Here is a 21,691-nt window from a genome sequence, read left to right as displayed (position 1 = left end):
AAGCATCGTGTAATCGTCGTTCCAACACAGTGTGTTTGTTTTGATTCGTAGACCCCGAAAATGGTGCCGCGCTCCCACAATACATTGCGGCGTGACGTCAACTCCAAAGCCCTATGAGAAAACACAACAGTTTGAGGTTTTTTTCCTTCCCAAGCCAAAAATAATATCCAAATCTTGTGCAAGACTTCCTGATCCTCAGCACTGGCTGTACAAGCCTGCACGCTGAGAAATCTCAAAGAAAAAAAACCAAACACAACTTCCCTAATGCAACCATTCCAGCAAAATCTGCAATGTGAGAGTTATCAGTTTGTACATCACCAAAATGTCAAAGCCCAAAGACTAGCCTGATGCTAATTAAATTACAGGTTTGTTTATGATAGATTATGATAAGAGATATCTACAAAGGCTTCCAGCTTCTTCCCACAGTTCAGAGACATGCAGTTAGTAGTTAGGTTAGTTGGAGAATCTAAATTGCCCATAAGTGTGAATGTGAGTGCAAATGGTTGTCTGTCTCTTTGTGTTAGCCCTGCATCAGGTTGGCGATCTGTCGAGGGTGTACCCCATCTCTCACCCTATGGTAGCTGGGATAGGCTCCAGCCCCCGGTGACCCTAACAAGGATAAACAAACAAGAATGGATGGATATCTACAAAGACAGACATTGTAAACATAGCCATTTAGAGCTCAACCAATATACAATTTTAAACGTGTGTGGAGTTATTCATTCACTTGTTCTCCCTGACTTTGCTTGGATCAAGAGGTTGTGCATGCGCCCTCTACACAGCATCAAATCCTGTCATATCTTTACTTAAACTTACTTAAATTTCTATGTAGATAAATCACAAACAAATAGCCAATATCGACTGATAATATCGGCCTATCAGTCGGGCTATAAAAATATTTTAGTTGTAAGCAAGAATGTGCACATAATACAGTTATGTTGCCTATGATCCACTTTTATTTTCAGTTATATTATGGAGGGATTTTTTGTCTTCTAAATCTTTTGTACAGGTGCATCTTTGCCCTGCCCTAAAATGCATCACCCAGTCACCATCGAGCAGGTTACAATCAGCATTAGCCAAGACGACTGAGATTCTATGCCAACGAAAAAGGTAAAAGTCAAATAATTAAGCAAAACAAAAGTGTTTCAAGAAGTTTGTGAAGACACAACAGGACCAGCATATCAAACACAAAGAGTCAATAGTTTTAAATATTTGTATCTCAAGTTTGAATCAAATTAAGTGGGAGTGTTTTCCCTTTAGAAAGAAAGACAAAAAAAAAAAACAAAAAAACAAAAAAACAAAAAAACAAAAAAAAAACACAGCTCTAATTTTAATTTCTTTAAATATTTTATTACTGTTGATTGACCAGATACTTAAGCTGCTTCTGGCCACTTAACACAATTACACAAATAAAACTGCTGTTTATTTGAACTTCTTACAACTAAGCTCAGACTAAAGATGAGGTGTCAAAAAAAGGAATAAGGAAGGAAAGATGTCAAACAGCTGTGAAACCTGCCATTTAAGGCTGAGCTTCAGCTGAAATATGAACTGCTGTTTTGGTGCTTACATTACAAATAATGACCTGATGGATTTCCTATGTAATACAGCACAGTAGCTGTAAAGAGAAAACTCCTGACATGTGCCAGTTTCTCATCATTTTATAAATGCTTTGATGACAAAAAATATCAAACCCTTCGCACCCTGTGATGCAGCCGACGGAGACAGGTTCTGAATTCCTTCTCTGCCTCCTCAGCATCTCCACATCTGACTCAGCTAATAAAGATTAAATTCAGAGGTGACTTTGTAGTGGGAGGCCTAGTAAGGTAATTTTCCATTGGCAAAAAAGGAACCATTGATTCGCTCACCATCACTTGATGCACAGCGGTGTATTTTTTTTTTTTAATCCTCCTTTTCACTCTGTAAGCATTGAAAGAAAATCCAGAAAAATGGGTCAGTGGAGGTATTCAAGAAAAGTGCTTTTGGGCACTGCTGTACACTCAAACCTCTGATTATTAACAAAGTCCTTTAAAGACAAATCAAGAAAGACCAGCCAGGCAATAAGCTTATTTTAAGCAAAGAAAAATACCTCTTTGTAACAAGTATTCACTGGTAAACACACACATGACGTCCCGAGTTGGGCCCCCCACAAACTGAAAGTGCGTCAGCGTATCAGGTCATGAGTGTCTGCTTGACCCGGTTATAAACACCTCACTGAACGTGTAACAGATCCTCCAGCAACACAGGATCAGCTCTGGAGCTGCAACCAAATACGACAGGCCTGTTTAGGCAGTGCACCAGCACAAGCACTCGACCGATCAGCAGACAATGTGAGGTAAACTGATAATCCCGATGGTTAATAGCATTTAGTGTGTAAACTCAGACAATTTACAGCCTTGTTGGCAAAAAACAAGAAACTAAATGCCTATGTGCCTGTGGCTTAATACCGCGGCACTTTTCCAACAGAATTTGTATTTGCAGAAAACTAATCGGTAAATCTTGTAAGAAAGGTACAGAAACTAGTCTCAATTGTGCTATAAAGAGCAGGCCGGAGTCATTCTGATGCTGTAAAGCTAGGATTCAAGCAATGAAAATAAATACAAGGTTCAATAGGAGGACTTAAAGCTGTTCACCTATAAAGTCTACTTTTATGATACCTATAATGTTAAGGCTCGCTGACACTCATAGTGAAGTTAATTCTATTACCCGTTTACTGAATTTCTACCAGCTCCTAAAGTTGGACATAAAAGATAAGATAAGATAGAACTTTATTAATCCCTCGGGTGGGTTCCTCTGGGAAATTCGACAACAATGCAGTCCAACTTCAAGGTCACTATGTAACTACATAATTATTTACCTTGTAAAGCTGGACTTTAAACCTGCATAAGAAGCTGTATTCGAGTACTTCATTTGTACTGGTGACAGATGAGGACATTCATGATTCAACTTTTGTTTTAATTTAAGTTTCTTGAGGCAAATTTATGATAGTTGTGTCTCAATTTTACTGCAGCAGAAAAAGTTAGGATCAAACGTCTACTGCCCCGTTTTGTGTGTTTATGTAATAATTAATGTAAGTAATTATTAGTACAATGTTGATGTCTGTTTTGCTCTGCAGAGAGAGATTTTTGGAATTCAACCAAAGGCAGAGGCTGGACTTGCATGCAGCCCTCCACAAAGCTAACAGCACGTTGCCCAACAGTAATGATGCTGTGCATAGGTTGAATGCTGATTAGTTTACAAAGTTGGCTTGAACAGGAGGAAAAAAAGCAACAGTGGAAGTGCAAGGAAGAAGAAAAAAAAAACCCCACATTAAAATGGCTACAGTGAACAGTTTACAGTCTTTCCACTGAGTTTCACTTCACTATAGGATGACTACCATCTTCCCTGTGGCATGAGCTGATCTCTTACGTTACTGGTCATTCAACATACTTGACTCCAGGTCAGACATAACTACAGCATGTAAATGGAGGTTTGCTTCGTAGCATCTGCACAAAGTCCTCCTGGAAGCAAGATGCACTTAATTTCAGTGGTCTCCAATACAGAACTACACGTATAAAATCAGTCAATTTTTCCCCAAAATAAAAAGGCAATAAAAATCTTTTTCCCCCGCTGGGAAATTGCACTTCTACCACCATCATTGTCATGTCTCCCCTAGATTTAATGCCAGGATTGTTTAATTTGCCACATCTCTCTTATGATATTTCTGACCTGCAGACCACCAATGCACTCCAATGTCAGGACCTTTCCATTTTAAAGAGTGCACCCAATAAGATTCAACCTAATTGTGTCATATCCATGTCTGTATCTGCTTAGTTCATGTGAAGTTTACCTAACGATACAGTAAATACATTTCATTGCAAGATCTGCACAAGTCCCATGAGAAGCTGCAATGATGGTGAGAGAATTTTCATTTAGGATTACTTTTGATTTGAGCCTGTTCGTGTTGTACTGAAAAGGCCAGATCTAAGCATTTCTACACTAAATGGTGCAAATGGTAATCGCTCTTTAAGATTTAATCTTTTATTTGCATGACAAACTAAGATCCTGGAGTCCAGTGTGCTGCTCACCATGACGACCTGCTGACCAATATACAACCCACGCACATGCAGGTCATGGAGAGGCTTTTCCTATGGCTCCACCATCAGGCTAGTGGTGGTAGCAATCAAATAAAAAGTGCTTTTGTTACGTGTCTAAATTTCACCACGGGATTCTGTGTTAATTAGCCACAAACAGCGAGAGGACATGACAGTAAAGGTGTGTGTTGTACCAGACTAACAACAGGGGCCGACTCTTCGTTCGTGCGAACCCGCTCAGATTTATTAATATATATTTTTTAAAATCCACCAGCTATTTTTACTTGAATCCTCTAATTTTTGCCCCTGCCGTCTTTGTGTACTTATGATTAGGAGTCACACAGTCCCACGACAAGAGTGAATTTCTGGGTCAAAATCAAAGCAATGTTTTTACTCAAGTAGGAATTACTTTATCTCAGTTTGGTGCTAGATGAAAAAAAGAAGTTAAAATGAAGTTATTTGTATGTTGCCTTTGAAATCCATTAAACAGTTTCCTAAACAACACATTTAAAATAGCAGTTTGAGAGCAAAAAAAAAATACAAGATATTCAAGGATATTTTCTGGAAATCTATAGATTTTTACTCAAACATAAGAATGTAATCAATAGATAACTATGACTGCAACTTGCTGTTGTCGAACTATCAGCATTTACCATTGTTGGTTTGGAATACACCTGGTTTTGTAACTGCTCCTATTATACTCTGAAATGATGTTTTTCTACTTTTGTTTCAAGATATTTCTTTTTTAATTTTTTTCCAGGTCAGTGGAGCTTAAACCTTAATTGCAATAACATCAACAGGCAGCTTTACCACTGGTCAGGACCCCGAACACAGACTTTTTGATGGTCCATCAGCCTGGAACACAGTACTGCTGTCTGTTTTTATGACTGTATCAACAACTATATTGAACACAATGGCACAGGAAAATTGGATGATGTCACTACAGAAACTAATACAGTCCACATGGTTTTTACTGCCCTATGCATCGCCAAGAAAACGGTCCTCATGAACTGGAAAAATAAAAAATAATCTTAATTCTAGCCAATATAGAAACCATCTAATAGATCACATTAGTCTCGATATAGCCTCTGCCACCACATTAGATCAATCCCTCTGGGCTCCTTTGATCGGCTCCATCACCTAGCGGGGGTAGGGGGTCGTGGTTTGGTCCCGCCTTAGCTATTGTGGTTGATGTGGAGTTGGGACGGGCTTAGGGCGCCTGGAGGACCCCTAGAGACGTTATCCCTGGAGGGCTTAACCCGGGGGTTGTGTTCCTGAGTGGATCCGGGGCAGGCGTGGGGGTTTGGGGTTCGGGGGTGCTTCGCCTCCGTGCTGGGGCTCTGGCTGGGCCTTGGGGGCTTCGGTCCTCGTCGGTGTGGCACCGAGGTTGTGGGCGGGTGGGTGCACAGGGGCTCAGCCCTGGCACAGGGGGCCTCTTGTGCATCGGCTTAACTGGGGGGCTCTTCAACTGGCAGGGAGGTTGTTCCATCCTTGCAGGAGTCCACTCTGCAGGTGGGGGAGAGACATAGGAGAGGTGGAGAATAAACTTAACCTGGATGTCTGTTGTCTTGTGTAGTCTGGGAGATGATTGAATGTTGGGGTGGGTACAGTTTCCTCTGCGGTGGGGTAGGGTGGGCTGCCCCAGGTCCTGTGGGGCTTGGCAGTGCTGCTGCCGTAGGCCCCGGTCTGGATGGGCCTGGGCTCCCTTGCCTTGGTGGGTACCAGAGGACGGGGGTGCCTACTGGGGTCAGCGGGGGAGCTGGCCCTAGGGAGGGGCATCCTCCCCTCCCTTCTTTTCCTCCCCATCCCCGGCTACCTCCCTCTTCCCGCTCCACCACACCCACCCACACAGGTAGGGCCTTGGGGTGTGGGTGTGTCACCAGGGTGCAGGGGAGACATCCCCCCCCTGTCCCCTTCTGGCCACCTGGGGTCCGTTCTTCGTACGTCGCTCACTACATCCAAGATCAAATGACACATCCAAGACCAAACCATCGCGCTAACCGTGAGCTCGCTAATCCGGTTCCCCGAACACACCTGCTGTTGACGATTAGTACAGCTGGACGCAGTAATGTGACATCACTGGGTGTCGTAAAAGGGGCTACGCATCGATAGTGGAAACATTGATTGGCAACCCTCTGATTGGTCGGCGAAAATGTCGGTATTTTTCGGCAGCAGAGCAAGAACTCTTGAGTGAGGGATTTCAGGAGTTTCAGAGTTTAATCAGAACGCAAGGGAACACTGCAAAGGCTGCAAAAGCAAGGAGAGAGGGCTCGTAAGTAATTTAATAATAATAATAATAATAATAATAATAATAATAATAATGGATTGGATTGATATAGTGCTTTTCAAGGCACCCAAAGCGCTTTACAATGCCACTATTCAGTCACTCTCACATTCACACACTGGTGGAGGCAGCTACGGTTGTAGCCACAGCTGCCCTGGGGCAGACTGACAGAAGCGAGGCTGCCATATCGCGCCATCGGCCCCTCTGGCCAACACCAGTAGGCGGTAGGGTAGATTTATTATATTACACTATATTATCCAATATTATATTACATTATATTATAATATGTTATATTATATCCCCTTTCACATTAGAGCCACAACAGGACCCACTAGAACATGGGAACAGGTAAAAGTGAAATATAAGAATATTCTACAGAATGGTAATATTTATCACTTATATTGCTTTTCGTCTCTTGGAAAGAGACCCTGGAATAATCTGTTTGTTTATAACAGCAACCAAGAAAAGGGCAGAGCAAAAAAAAGACAGGTGGTGGTCCTGCACCCCCTCGTCAACAAGTTGGTTAAGTAAATAATATCCTCACGGGAAAATCGATATCTCTCTATGAGCACACTGTCGCGCTGAGCTAAAGGATCCTGTCTGTCCCGCAATATACGCTGAATTCTGAAAACTCTCCTTATCAATCTTGCACCTTCCGCAATGGGTGGCTCGCGTATACGGACAGGACATGGCTGCGACAGGCTTCCCAAATCCACCTTCGCTTTTATAGCCGTGGTCTCTCATCTTGATTACACAAAGTAATTTGCAATTGCTACTCTGAAATATGAATTACATCTGTAATAATCACATACATGTAATAGAATGTTAATAGTACATTTCCCTTTTTTAGGAAATGACCTGTATGTATCTGTGTGAAATTAATAAATGGATCAGGTGCTGCATTGTCTTTAGTTACATTGATGTTATTTGGGTTCTCGGGAGGGGCCGTGCTAACACCTGCTGCTCTCTGGCAGCAGCACCATGCTCTCCCTTGTTTTAAATGCACTTTAGAGCAACACGCAGCAACACTACACATGAGCGGGAGGAGGGAGGTATGGGGTCTTCACACACCCCCGTTCTCTACTAGCCATCGGGGCGGGGGGGCTGGGAGGAGATGTTGGCTGTCCGATTGGCCTCCCTGCTGCTGCAGAGCCTGGGACGGTCTGCTTGCCTCCACCCCGGGGGGAAGGGTAACATCTCTTGGGTCTGGGTGCTGTTTCCCCCCTCTGGGGGCGAGGGTACCTGGACTCGGGATATAGAGTATGTTTGGGGAGTGTGATTGTGTGTACGTGTCCATTTATGTCAATCCTTACGTTGGGTGAGTGCTGAGTGTTTGTATATGTGTGCACGAGGGTGGGAATGCATGTTTGTGTCTGTGTGTGCCTGTTTTGTCTGTGTCTATATGTCAGGTCGGGTCTTAGACTCCACCTCTCTGGGAACTCCCAGGACCTCCAAAGTGTGGAGGGCTATCTCCCCTCACCACACTCCCTGCCGTTGACTGATGCCCTCAGGGGTCGGTGCATTGGTGGCCGAGCAACAGGCGCCAGGCCTCTTCCGGGGCGCGGGGGGCCCTCGGGCCTCCGGCTCGGTTCACTCTGGCACAGCTGGTGGCCGCCATAGCCGGCGGGCACGCCACTGCAGCCCCCTCTAGCTTCTGCTCGGTGGCTACTGGGTGACCCCTCGTCTGGGGATCCTCAGCCCTTCCCATGAGGGTGGCACGGATGCCCCTCCGGTGGTCCTCCTTGGGCTCTCGCACTCTGGGGCCTCTGGATGTCTGGGGCCTCTGGATGTCTGGGGCCTGGATCTCCTCCATACCTGCTTCATGCCCTGGGGGACATGGCTATGATTCTCTACATCCTCTTGCAGACCATTACATGTGGAAACCATTTGAATACAAGCGCGCTGATCCACACGGATGTTCACTGTTCGTAGACTTAAATTACACCTTTCTTGGCTGCTACTTCAAAGCACATTGTGCGCTGTCTGTCCTGCGTGCTGCACAACAACATTGAATATTTAGTATTTACTGCTGTTTGCACTTAGCTAGATTAATGCGATGGTGTTGTGTTTAGTATGTTGCTTTGGTTTTTTTTGCTTGTTTTCTATTCTTTCTCTCTCAACAGGTGATCCAGGAGATTTTTTTCCCTTTTTCCACTGTCCCTCTCCCCTTCTGTTTTTCTTTTCCTTCCTCTTTCTTTCTCCCTTTCCTATCCCTCACTCATGTCTGTAACAATTGAAAATAAAATAAAATAAAATAAATAATAAAAACAAAGGTCGATCAAATGGACCAATACGGCAAGGCCATGATGATCCATTTGGCAAAATAAATCCATTGGGTATCCTTGTTGGTCTTCAGACAACAATTCTGATGGCTAAAGAACCAAATGGGACAGGCAACCAAAAAAAAAAAAAAAAAAAAAAAAAAAAAAAGGGATCACAACGGCATTTATGAATTTCAGTGTAAGCGTGCATGGTGGTGCATCTCACAGTCACACTAAATGCGTGGATAGTTATGGGTCATGTCTGCAGACCTAATTTTTAGTATCCAGAAACATAAGAACTCCCTGCTTCTGGCATCCAGCTATTGTCTACTCATCGTTCTTGTCTGCTTTGGCTCTGTGTTAGTCCTGTGGACTATTGTGCACCTGTCATATAGCTACATTTGTGGACAGATTTTTAAATACACTCACCATGAGTGTCATGGCAATGTTGGGCTTCCAATGATTTCTTTGAACTGTTGAGTATACATGCATACAGGCTCAAAGTTATAAATACACCCTTGTAAATATTTGAGTAGTTTAATGTCTCTTACCGAGTTGCACCTCGACCTTGGTAGCCATCAACAAGCTTCAGGCATAACTCTGGCTGAATATTTGACCACTCATCTTGGCAGAATTGGTGGAGTCCATTAAAATCGATTGGTTTTCTGGTGCGCACCCAGCTTTTAAGCATAGTGAACACATTTTTAATAAGGTTGAGGTTAGGGCTTTAGGAAAACTATTCCAGAATATTAATGTTAGCCTGCTTTATTGATTTCATTTTACTGAAGACCAGTTCTGATGTGTGTTTGGGATCATTGTCCTGTTGGAACATCTAACTGTGTCCAACTCATTTTCCACCGCGGGCCACATCATGCCCACTTTGATCTTAAGCAGGTAGCTCATTGCTCAGACTGTCCAGTTTTCTTTTGTGGTTTTTTTTAACTAGTCGTTATAAAAGATTTCTATAGCAATGGTAGATTGGTCCGAAATAAGAAAGCGAATAATGCAGCAAATAGATTTTTTAAATGGGAAACTACAGGTCTCAAAGTACACAGAGAGAAAGCAGTGCAGGAAGTACGATTTTATCGTGGTGAAAGCAAAAGTAACAGAAAAATCACTATAGTCAGTGGGGGTTTTTTTGTTTGTTTGTTGTTTGTTTTTAAACGTGAAGCGTAGTTTCGGTCTTCTTTTGCTGCTAGTTCAGTGAATTTTAGTCAGAGTGGTTTTGTGGGCTTTGAGATCCTGATGTTTCAGTGGATACCACCCATGTCTATATTCAAGTAACAGATCTGGCGGTACATCGAGTTAAATCAGAGTTCTCCCTCTCGCCTCTGGTACCAGGGGCATTGGAGTGGAACAGGTTTATTGTTTAATTACTTTCTGTAGCATTAATGGCCATTAGGGAGGTTTTCATTAGTAGGAAAAGCTGTAAAACTTATGAAAATACAGTTAAAAGACCAAAGTTTATGCTTGTGCTTGTTGTGGTAAGCAGCACATCAAACAAGTTAAGAATTATAAATGGCTTCAAGCGCAAATGCAGATACTGAGCGATGGCCTGCTGGTACAGTTAAGGTGAAGTTCAAACTTTTGTAGTCCTTCATTATTCCATCTACCTTGTGCAATGTACAAGTACCACTGGCAGCAAGACAACCGCAGAACATGATGTTACCACCACCGTGCTTGACAGTTGCTACAGTGTTCTTAGGTTTGAAAGCGTCACTTTTACTTCTCCAAACATGCCTCTTGTCGTGGTGATCAAATACTTGAATCTTTGTTTTATCTGACCATAAAACTTTTCTCCAAGCATTTGCCTTGTCGATGTGGGCAGCTGCAAATTTCAGTCAAGCTTGAAGGTGTTGATTTTAGAGTAGGGGCTTCTTTCTTGGTCTGCACCCTCTCCGTCCATTGATGATGTAAAACTCATTTCACTGTGGACAGTGACACTCGGGTTTGAGCAGTTTCCAGTTTGTGACAGGCTGCATCCTTGGTGGTTCCTGGGTTGTTCCTGAAAACCCTAACCTATTTCCTCTCATCGCAGCAACACTGGTACATTTTCATCCTTGGTGCAGGTGTGAACTCAGTAATCGCACTTCGTTGCGGACCAAAACAACTATATCGAGGGTATGTTATAGTGTATTTATATTTAAGCTGTGTGTATACTTCTGACCTTATGGATAAGAGAAAATTAAAAACAAATGTAAACCAATTTGTGTTTTTTTTAAAGTTGTTACATGTGCGCTGTGCAATCGCTCCATCCTGGAAAAAGAACAGTTGAAAGAAATCACTAAAAGCCCCAAATTATTTTTAACAGTCGCACCTGTATGCAAACTTCTGACCACAACTTTAAAATAAGACAGGGGCGTAATTTCCAGGGGGGTTATGACCCCCCCTCCCCCCAATAATCAGACCCAACCAATATAACCCCCTCCCAATAAAATTATGAATTATCTTGCAATTATTTTGCTGGTAATAACTGAAATGAGTGAAGAAAATCAACAGACTATTTATGCATGTTTAATCATCTGGGAATTTACCCAGATTTATTTATTTATTTAGACAGAGATCTTGACCCCCCAATGTTCAGCACAAAGTTACGCCGATGAAATAAGATGAGGTTTATGGCAAGGGCTTAGCCTAAAGGTTTCCATTTTCTGGTCCCTTGCTCATATAAGTATTAAGTTAATAATCATGAGGTTATTTGATAAGATAGTTGCAGTCATACTCATCAGAATTCAGAAAAAAATACTTTAGTTTTTAAGTTGTGGTGCTTGTATATCTATATAGGTATCACAACCTACATATATTTGGTTTTTTTAGCCTGTTGAATGGACTAAGATATGATCAGTGACACCTCCCCAGCGAGGTGCTGTTTATGGGAGGAATGCAGTCCCCAGGTTTGCGCCGTTTTCTGGTCTCTCGGTTTTTACATGCAATGGTGTACACAGATGTTCCCCAAATTACCACAACTGACACCTGGTGAAGCCAATCCGCGCGCCACCTGGTCACGTGTTCGCGGTTGCCACACAGACCGCAGCTCGTCAGCCAATCAGCGGCCAGTCAGACTTTCTTCGCACTGCGTGTGACGATGGGGCAAAACAACAACAACGGCGTTTTCATGAAACCCTGTCAAGCGTTATTAATCACGGCTCACCCTCAATCAAAGCCGTCCGCACCTGTGAGAAACATACGCCAAGCACTTATTAAAGCAGCTGTCAAACAGCGAGAGGCTGTGGTGTGTTTGAGGCTTTCATGCAGCTTTTGTTCCCACTTGTCGACCAAAACGCAGTTGCTGGCCAGCTCTCTGCAGTGCGATTAACCCCAGTCTTTAACAGCAACTAGCTAAACCGGTTTGGTAAGGAGAGGGTAAAATATCAGACTCGTGTAGCATAACAGAAATATTCTCACAGGAAAAAAAACGATCATAAATCAGAGATCTTTCGGAGTATAATTTCGCCCGAGAAAGCTCGCACTTCTGTTAGAAAAGTCACCCCAGGCCCACTCACAGCTTTAGCGTGTGCGCTCCTCAACATAGAAATAAAGCAGAATACGAATTTAGATGTGAAATTATGTGTTCCAGGTAGAACCTGAGGGTTTGAGTTATCATTCAGTGCAACACAACGCTATGCGAGTTGCAGTTAAAGCGGGCTAACGTTAGCTTTTTGTGGGCCTGAGTGCGCCATCACTAAAAACAGACAAAGCAGGTTAGGTAAGCTCGCCTCTTTATCCTGCCGTTACACAGTTAGCAAACACACAGCGCAGCTACTTAACAGTGTCACACCACGAAAAGCTAATACAGCTGCCAACGACAACACAAAGCGTGTAACTCTTACACAAACAGCCGCTGGCTAAATAACGAAATCCAAATAAGAAATACTCACAATGCCGTGTCGCATTTACTCATTCCTCGTAAAGTGCTGTTCAGTGCGACGGTCAGTGACAGCTACTTTCACACACCAGCAGCTTCTTCAATTGGTTAAGTACTAGTTTACTGCGCTAACTAACCAGCTGGTTGGTTGGAGAGATAAAGTAGCAACAGCAAGCAGTTGTGTCGAAGTGGAAGAAGAAAGAAACAGCTGAGAAGAGGATGTAAACACAGGTCACGTGGTTTTAAAACGTCGTTAGAAGGAAGCACTGTTGCTCTCGCTGCTATCTATGCTATCTGTTTATCTTTGCAAAACCAACTGGGATTTTGTTTTATTAGTGTTTGTGTGCGCGTTTAAATTATGTTTGTTTACCTTTATTTCACCAGGACGTTGCGCTCAAATCAAAGTTCTTCTAGAAGAGAGACGTATTCGAGGTATAGTAGCAGCACAAATTTAGTATATTATAAATGCAACAAAATACAACTTATGCAAGATACACAACATCAAATCTCCTAGTGCATCTCACAAATGTAGAATGTCGTGAAAAAAGTTGTTTTGCTTCACATTTTTATTTAAAAAAAAAGTTTATTTTTAATACATATAAAGCAGAGTATTTTAAAGTTTTTGCTGTTTTAATTTTAAATATTATGGCTGGTGAAACTCAGAAATTCAGTATCTCAGATTTTTAGAATATTTCATCATGGTTTTGAGCAAAAAGTAGTGTGCAAAGGTTTTGAGTCACTTTTCACCTTTCTTTGTATTTTACTTCCAAAAAGCTGATTTTAAATAACAGTTCTTTGGGTTTTCTAGAGGTCTTCCAAACTTTAAACAAGCATAATTTTAAGAAGAATATTTTTTGTTTTTTGTTTCTTTGTTGAGTCGCTTGACCCTGACCTATGAACCAAGCATTAAAAAGTACCTTACCAAAGGGAAGAACCGGTGTTGTTTACACATAACAGATGACTTAGCAAATAAACAATTTTAAATGGCATTTTTAGGCATTTTGTTGCTAGCAGCTTGTCACAAAAATCGTTTGTTCAAATTTCTTTAGTTGAATCTATGGAAAATGCCAGAGATAAACTGTGTCAAATTTTGTTATCATTTTTGCACCAACAAGGTGAATCCCAAAGTGCTATGTGCAGAAAACTTGGCATATCTTAGCATGGTGTGCAATGCCTCCCTAAAATATTGAGGAAACTGGACATGTCGAGAACAAAAGAAGTAACAGGCCTAAAAAATGCATCAGAGTGTCTGAAAGTCGTGTGCTTAAAAAAAAAAAAAAAAAACAATTAGCAAAGACACAGCACCTCAGAGATGGTAAATGTAGTCTTCCAGTCAATGATTCTTGTACAGCACTTTTCTGCTCTAGCACTTAGTGCTTTACACAACATGCACTCATTGACACATGTGCTTTTTTCCTTAACACTTCTGACTTTCCATCTAACAATTACACACATTGATACTTTTATATAAGTAATATATCAGAGAGCAACTTGAGGTTCAGTATCTTCCCCAAGGATACTTGGGCATGCAGACTGGAGCAGCCAAGGACTGGACCACAACCCTTCCAGTTAGTCGGTGTCCTGCTCTACCTCTTGAGCTACAGACACCCCTTCTGGGGTGCAGCTGTTCATTCAGCTGTTCCAGTTCACTGAAGCCCGCTCAGAAATGGTCTCATTTCAAGAATGGCTGTCAAGAAGCCATTCTCAATGAGGGGAAAGGGGAGAAAATGCTGTTATATGCCAGATCACATGAGAACTGATCTGAAAATATGAATCCAAATTTAAATGTTTTGGTTCAAATTGTCATCAATATGTACAAAGGAAGTCAGGTAGAGATAAAACAGTATCTACAATCATCTGTAAAACATGATGGAGGCGGGATCATCTTGACAGAGTTTAGGCTGTGTTGAAGAATAAATGTGGTCATACTAATTATTGATGTTCAAGCTCATTAGAATTGTACAACCTCCGTTTTTGTCTTAAATGCTGTATTTCCATGTTTGTTTGTACATGTTTCAATAAATCCCAGCACCTATTTCCCATTTTCTTAATATAATATAAAAATATAAAAGATCTTAAATTTAAAGAAATGAGAGGTGACACTGGAGTTTTGCTTTGTGTCTTTCAGTTTAGTTTATTAGACACAACCACAATCATAGGGAAGACTGCTGATTGACAGTTGTCAAGATGAAAATCCACAACAACCTCCACAAAGAGGTTAGGCCACAGAAGGTCAGTGCTGAAGAGGCTAGCTGTTTGCAGTGTGATGTATTGAAGCGTAATAATAGAAGGTTGCCTGGAAGGGAAAAGTGTGATAGTAACAGAGATGATCGCAGCCCAGAGAGAATTGTCAGGACAAGTCAACTGAAGAGCTTGGGCTTTACAAGGAGTGGACTGAGGCTGTTGTCAGTGCATCAAGCGCTACCACGCACAGACATCTGCAGGAAAGGATATCCAATGTTGCATTCCTAATATCAGGCCATGGCTGAACCAGTGACATCAGCAGCAGCATCTGACCCTGGTGAGGAGAGAAAGAACTGGACTGCTGCCCAGTGGTCCAAAGGTTTCAGATGAAAGTAAGTTTTAAACACAATTTAGAGTCTGGAGGAAGACTGGGACAGAATCCAAGGTGTTTTAAGTCCAGTGTGACATTTCTGCAATCTGTGATGATTAGGGGTGCCGTGTCACCTGCTGGTGGTGGTGATGGTTGGTCAGCTGTGTTTTATCAAGTCCAAAGTCAACACAGCCCTCTACCAAGAGCTTTCAGACCACTTCTTGCTTCCATCTGCTGACAACATTTATGGAGATGATGATTTCCTTTTCCAACTGGACTTAGCACCTGCCCACAGTGCCAAAACTAGTAATAAATGGTGTGGCATGTCTGATTGGGCAGCCAACTTTTCTGACCTGAATCCCACAGAGAATCTATGATTTCTGTTGAGTACTGTGAGTACCGATGATGAGAATCACCCAGCCCAGAAAAACAGAGGATCTCAAGGCTGCTATCAGACCAACACCTCAGCAGTGCTGGAACCTGATCCCCTCCACGCTACGCCTCGTTGATGCAGCACTTCATCAAAGAGGTCATAATCAAGTATTGAGCATATAAAATGAGCATGCTTTCCGGAAGTTCTATTCTAAATCTTTTTTTGATCTATCTTAAGAAATATAGCTAAATATCTTGAGCTACAAACCATAATAATCAAATTAAATTTAAAGCAAAAAAGGTTGAAATGTTTACATTTACATGCAATAAATATAAAACATATTAAAGTTTATCTTTTAGAAATAAATTAGGAAAAAAGAACTTATTTAGATGCACTAGTAATGCACAAATACACCTGACAAAAACAATCACCACACTGATTATGATGCCTTTAAATTCACTAATAGATATAAGCAAAACATATCTAAGGTTAGGTCTATTTGAAATCGTGGCATTATGGTGCAGTGGTTGGCACGGTCACCAAACAGCTAGAGGATTCTTGGCTGAGGCTTTTCTGGGTGGAGGGTTCAGGTTTTACCTGGACCTTGTGTGGATTCTCTCCGGCTACTATACCTTCCTCCCACAATCGAGGTGCATGCATGCTAGTTTAATTGGTAATGCTAAACTGTCTGTCCCTCTGTGTTGGCTCTGTAATAGATTAGCGACCTGTAAATGGTGAACCCTGCCATTCGCCCTTTGACGACAGAGACAGGCTGCAGACCCACCCCCGTGACCCCGAATGGAGAGGCTGTTCAGAAAATGAACGGCTGGATGGATTTATGGTTATGAAAATCAACGGATCTTTCTGGAAAGTATTCCATGTCCAAGTAAGAAAACACTGTTTTCCCCAGATCCGTCATGCTTTATATTAAAATGACTTTTATCCTTTTTACGTGACAAAGAAAACTAATCACCTTCAATGTTTATTTTTTAATTAGTTCTATGTAGCTGCCTGTAGTGTTTTCACAAGTGTCTGTGTATGTAGTTTCTGGAGGTGTTTCAGACTCAGGTCTTGTATAATTGGTAGATTATACCAAGGACTTCATAGAAAGAGTCCTAAAGCCTCCAATCATAGCCAGGCTCCAACATTATAGGAAACTGATATATATATATATATATATATATATATATATATATATATATATATATATATCTATATATATTCCTCTCCTCGTGCCCTTATAAAAGGAATCAGATATCAAAGTCGATAGAAAAAAATCTATTATCTAAAAAGTCTGACACACTTCTTTGCCCCAGACAGCAAGAAATCTATCATTTATTACACCTCGCGAAAATGAGCTTTTCCCCTTATCATCACTAATTATCGCCATCACTCATGTTAAATTGGTTATAACTTCTTTTTTCTTTTCAGCTTTAAATTTTCAAAACCAGATAAGATGCTCGTGTAATATATGAGATATACTTTCTATTACATAAGAAACTTACTGTAAGCTACATCCCATAGCCTAATGTGCATTACAGCAATATAATTTCCATCGATGTTTTGATCTTAAAGCATGTAAGTTACACTCATGATACACTGTTCTTGTTCATTACCGTGACTTTAACGGAAGAATCTAAACTTAGAAAGATCCTGGAAAGCTCCACACACCTTCTAACCTCACACAGCTCCCTTAAGAGGAGCTCCCTTAATATGCAGGCCTAAATTTAGCCTGCAGATGGTTTCTGGCCTGTTGGGGAAGTGTGTGGGAGTGGAAGGTCCTCAGGTTTAATAAGGAAGCAGTTGTGGTCAGCAGACACACGAGTCTAAAGTCTGCTCTCTCTAAACACGCTTTGTATTGTACTAAGGTTTTACTTCCCATAGTAGGATGCTTGTCTCTTTGTAATGTTTTAGACTGTGGAAAGCATGCAGTCAGATCAACAAAGTTGATGTAAAATTGTTTTCTTAACAAAGGAAATAATCTGTCATCATCCACTTCAGTTGTCTTCTGTCATCTTTCAGATCTTTTGGCACTGCTGAGCTGGTCAGTGAATTCATTCTTGTCGAGACTGAACCAGATAGTTGATTTGGCCACTTCTGAAGTTGTTGCTCTCTCTGTGGTAGGTTTATTTTAATTTTTCAACCTAATGATGATCTCCATCACTTATATCACTTTGGGTTTCCTGTTAAGAATTCCAGTGAAGAGCTACAAAACACAAGTTTGACACATTATCTTCAAATATTATTTCTGCTTTAATTTACATAAAATATTGGAAGACCAGCACTCACCTGACCATGACACCACTGTCCATTTATATTTGAGCCTCTGAACATGGGAACTTAAACAGTTAATGCAGTGCATTTCTTAGACCCCTTGACCTAAAAATTGTTGTTTCACTTTTGGGCTTAACTCTATGTTTTTATTGTCTTTGCTCAGGCTGGGATCCACCTGTTTGTTTATTTTTCAATTAACAGTAAGCAAAAAGTGGCAATATCTGCGGCCGCAGGTCGTGTGAGGAAGAGAGAGAACCCAATAGCAGATTACGCAGGACAACAGGAACCAGTAAACAAAAACGAACCATTTATTAAAGTTGATACAAAACAAGGAAAAACCAAAATGAACTGAGAACCTAAAGTGGGAAATACTAAAAATACAAAACTTGAGAGACACAAGGGCAAACGAGTAGACACTCCGACAAGGGACACGGAGAGACTGAGACAATATATACACAAGCTGGGAAACACAGTGGGAACAAATTAGACATAACAAGTAAGAGAAGGAAACTGATCATAAAACACAAGAGACAAGGACTATCAAAATAAAACAGGAAACGCACTGAAATGCAGACTAAGACACACAACTTGATGCAGGGAAAGAGTGAGAGGGCACAAGAGAGGGCGAGAGAGATGGACAGAGAGCAAGGGACAGAGAGAGAGAGAGAGAGCGACACAGCAAGGTAAATAAACAGAGACGAGACTCTGAGGAAAAGACAGAAAGAGGGGAGCGCTAAAGGAAACCGAAGAACCTAAAATAACCCTGAATCAGATAAATAGCATAATGAGAAAACTCATAAGAAAAAACTAAACTAGAAAATGTAACCCACTCTTCACGATCAAAGCAATAATAAATTAATAAGATTCACAAAGTCCAGAATACCAAACACTGGGTCAAAGACCTGGAACCATGAAAAAAATAGTAGATTTCCCCTGATTTTACATAAAATAGAAATAAAAAATAACAGAATATATTTAAAGACATGATCTGGTTGGACTCTGCTGAATTTACTTTCTGTTACTGTGGTGCAAGCTCCTTCACTCCTGCAGATGCTCGTCTTTTGTGTAGAAATTGTGTACTTTCTCAGTCAGTGATTTAATTATATAGCAGGAGGTATTGATCTCCAATTACACAACCACAAATTATTAAAAGTACAAAATACACAAGGAAGCTGAGTCTCTAATTTGGGTTCATTCGAGGGTCTTTAGTAATTGAATACCTCATACAGGATCATTAGTCATGTCACTCATGGGCCACTCAATAGGCCTGACTAGTACCGTATTTCCCGGACTACAAAGCGCACCTGAATATTAGCCGCACAAGCTAAAATCAGGGGAAAATCCTGTTTTGTACATACATTAGCCGCACCTGACTAAAAGCCGCAGGTGTTTCAATGTTGACTCATCATATGTAAGAGAATATGCACAAAGGGAATTGTCAGGAAAGAGATGGCTGTTTGGAGACACACCCCTTTTATTAATATTTTGAAAAACAAGTTATGGGTACATATTTGCACATGTAGTACATAACAGTAACCTACAGCACACCATTAAATAGATTCGGACTACCTTTTAGGCTCAGGTGCAGTGACACGGCTTTAACAAGAAGAAAAGTCAGTCATTCACCATCTTTCTCTTCTTCCTGCGCTCTAAAACCACCAAAGTCCTCTTCTCCAATGTCGGAAACGAACAGGCTCAGGATGGCTTCGTCATCCACTCTCCGCTTCTCTCCTTCGTTGTCACTTTCAAAACCAAAGAAATCCTCGTTGTCAGTATCAGAGTCGAACACCCTCAGAAGGGCCGTGGCGGTGTCCTCCTCTCCATCATGCAGCAGTCCAGCCCTTCAAAATCCGTTGGTGATCGTGGATGTTTTCGCACTTTTCCACGCTGTCAGAATCCACCGGTGGAGTTGGGCATAACTTGCTTTTCGCAAGTTTATCGCCGCTCATCATCCACGACTCCCGCTGAATGCGTAGCGCTACTTTGAAGTTTGTTTTTCGCGCTACTTCGTACGGCACTATGTTGCCTGGCGGACGGACATGTGACTAACATACCACTCTTGAACCCCGATCCTTCCGCCAGGCAACGTAGTGCCGTACAACAGCGGAACAAACAAAACAAATCGTCTTACGATATCACAAAAATCATGGAAAATCCATAGAAAAGCCGCACCTGACTAAAAGCCGCAGGGTTCAAAGCTTGTGCAAAAAGTAGCGGCTTATAGCCCGACAATTACGGTAAATCAAACAACGTTTCCATTAAGAGCATGTTTTTAGCATCATGATTTGTGTCTGCAGCTCGCGATTTTAGTGATACTGTGCACAGCAGTGTGATCATCCTAGAAAGTGTTTACTAGCAACAGTGTTCCCACACGTCTTCTCCACATACACACAATCCTTGTAAATTTTATACTCACTTCAAACCGACTGTAGTGTACGTAGCCATCAAGAGGCTTTAGATATCTGCCACGTTCTCGCAGTTTACACACAACATGTCCTTTACAGGAAGACGGCGCCTTGTGTGGTGTGACAGGAAATGTGTTTGCATGCACTGTGTGTGTGTGTCTGTCTGCATGCCTACCTCAAACTTTGTATGTGGTTTTCTCCCACCACATATTGAACTTTGGTTTTATACTTTAGCTCATATTTCTTTTACTGGTGCAGCATAAGCGTACATATGATGGTTTTTATTTTTAAACAAGGACATTTCAATATGGAAGGCATTTTAGATATAAACTCTGATCCATCTAACTGATAGTAATCACAGTAAACAGTAAATGGACTGGTACTTATTTAGCGCGTTTCTACTATAACTGAGCACCCAAAGTGTTTTTAACTACAAGCCTCATCCACACTTTCATACAAGGACTTTTTTCTCTACCTAAGCACCTTCTTACCCGCTTACACTGCAATGGATGCATAAGGAGCAGCTTGGGGTTCAGTATCTTGCAGAACAACACTACAGGGACAGACTAGAGTAGCTGGGAATCGAACCATTGACCTTCTGACGGTAGACAACCCGCTTTGTCTCCTGTGCCTAAATGCTGGAATTAACTTTACTTTAGCAATAGAAAATAAAATAATAATAGTGATGATGATGGTTTGGGTAAAATTTAAAAGTAAAGTCCAATAATATTGACACTGAAGTTGAAAAATAGTGACAGTGATTTTGTCATTTTAATTTTTTTTTTTTACTTGCCTATTTTACTTTTTACTTACTTATATTTTTATTTTTCTGTTGCATGATTAAAGTTTTTAGGAATGATCAGGTCCTATTTCGGTCTCAAGGCCTTCCTCTTTGTCTTGTTTTTAGTAATCAAAAAAGTGACATTCTTAAATGTACATTATTTCATTAAAGTTGCATTTTGTTTTTGTTTTTGTTTTGTTATCATCATTATTATTATTTTTTAATTGAAGAGTTTTCTGTTTAGGGTGGCACGACGGTGCACTGGTTAGCACTGTCACCTCACTGTAAGAAAATCTTGTGTTCAAAGAAAGCTGATGTTGTCTCTGGGTTTTCCCACAGTCTAAAGACATGCATGTTAGGCTAAACGGGGATACTGTGTGAATGTAAGCATGAAGGGTTGTCTGTCTGTCTATGTTGGACCTGTGACAGACTGGCAACGTGTCCAAGATGTACCCAGCCTCTCACCCTATGATAGCCTTTTAATTACAGCAATCCAGCAGGTATTCTTCCTGAAGTCCACAAAACATTTTACACTGTTTCAGTGGACCATAACAACTTTCATAATGTCGCATTTATGTGACAAAAAGGGGATCCACACAAAAGGTTTACTTGAACAATAGATAATTGTTTAAACATAAGCTAACCAAGACATAAAACATCAAATGGGGTGGATGCCAAGTGCAGTGGAAGAGCGAGATTGACCAGTTTTTCTGATCCAGGTGTTATAACCTGGAAAGCCCAGGCGGGTTGCATTAGCTGAGGTCTCCCTTATGCCAGCCACTCACCATTATAAACAGGCCAGGACTTTCATTGAGACAACAGGA

General features: G+C 41.3%; 1 protein-coding gene and 1 long non-coding RNA gene across 4 annotated transcripts in view; one reads left to right on the top strand and one right to left on the bottom strand.

The window, feature by feature from the left end:
• The window catches only part of pcmtd1 (protein-L-isoaspartate (D-aspartate) O-methyltransferase domain containing 1), a 29,568-nt gene extending 9,229 nt beyond the window's left edge, over positions 1-20,339 (bottom strand). The window contains exon 1 of one of the 3 annotated variants that reach the window (XM_082512133.1): positions 20,098-20,339. The gene's annotated coding sequence lies outside the window, so the exon portion shown is untranslated. Of the gene's footprint in view, positions 1-12,493; positions 12,776-12,850; positions 12,870-20,097 lie in introns of those variants that run through there. The other 2 variants (XM_082512134.1, XM_082512132.1) reach the window with 2 other exon arrangements.
• Positions 12,831-20,091, top strand: LOC309693138. The gene is made up of 4 exons (XR_014272582.1): positions 12,831-12,912; positions 16,124-16,293; positions 17,430-17,527; positions 17,845-20,091. It is a non-coding gene; the product is annotated as an uncharacterized lncRNA (long non-coding RNA).
• Positions 20,340-21,691: the final 1,352 nt, after the last annotated feature.

This window comes from Aulonocara stuartgranti (genome assembly GCF_965226115.1).
Source record: "Aulonocara stuartgranti genome assembly, chromosome: 18".
Classification (NCBI taxonomy): Eukaryota; Metazoa; Chordata; class Actinopteri; order Cichliformes; family Cichlidae; genus Aulonocara; species Aulonocara stuartgranti.
Note: the sequence above shows the minus strand (reverse complement) of the source record. Positions and strands in the feature narration are given on the sequence as shown.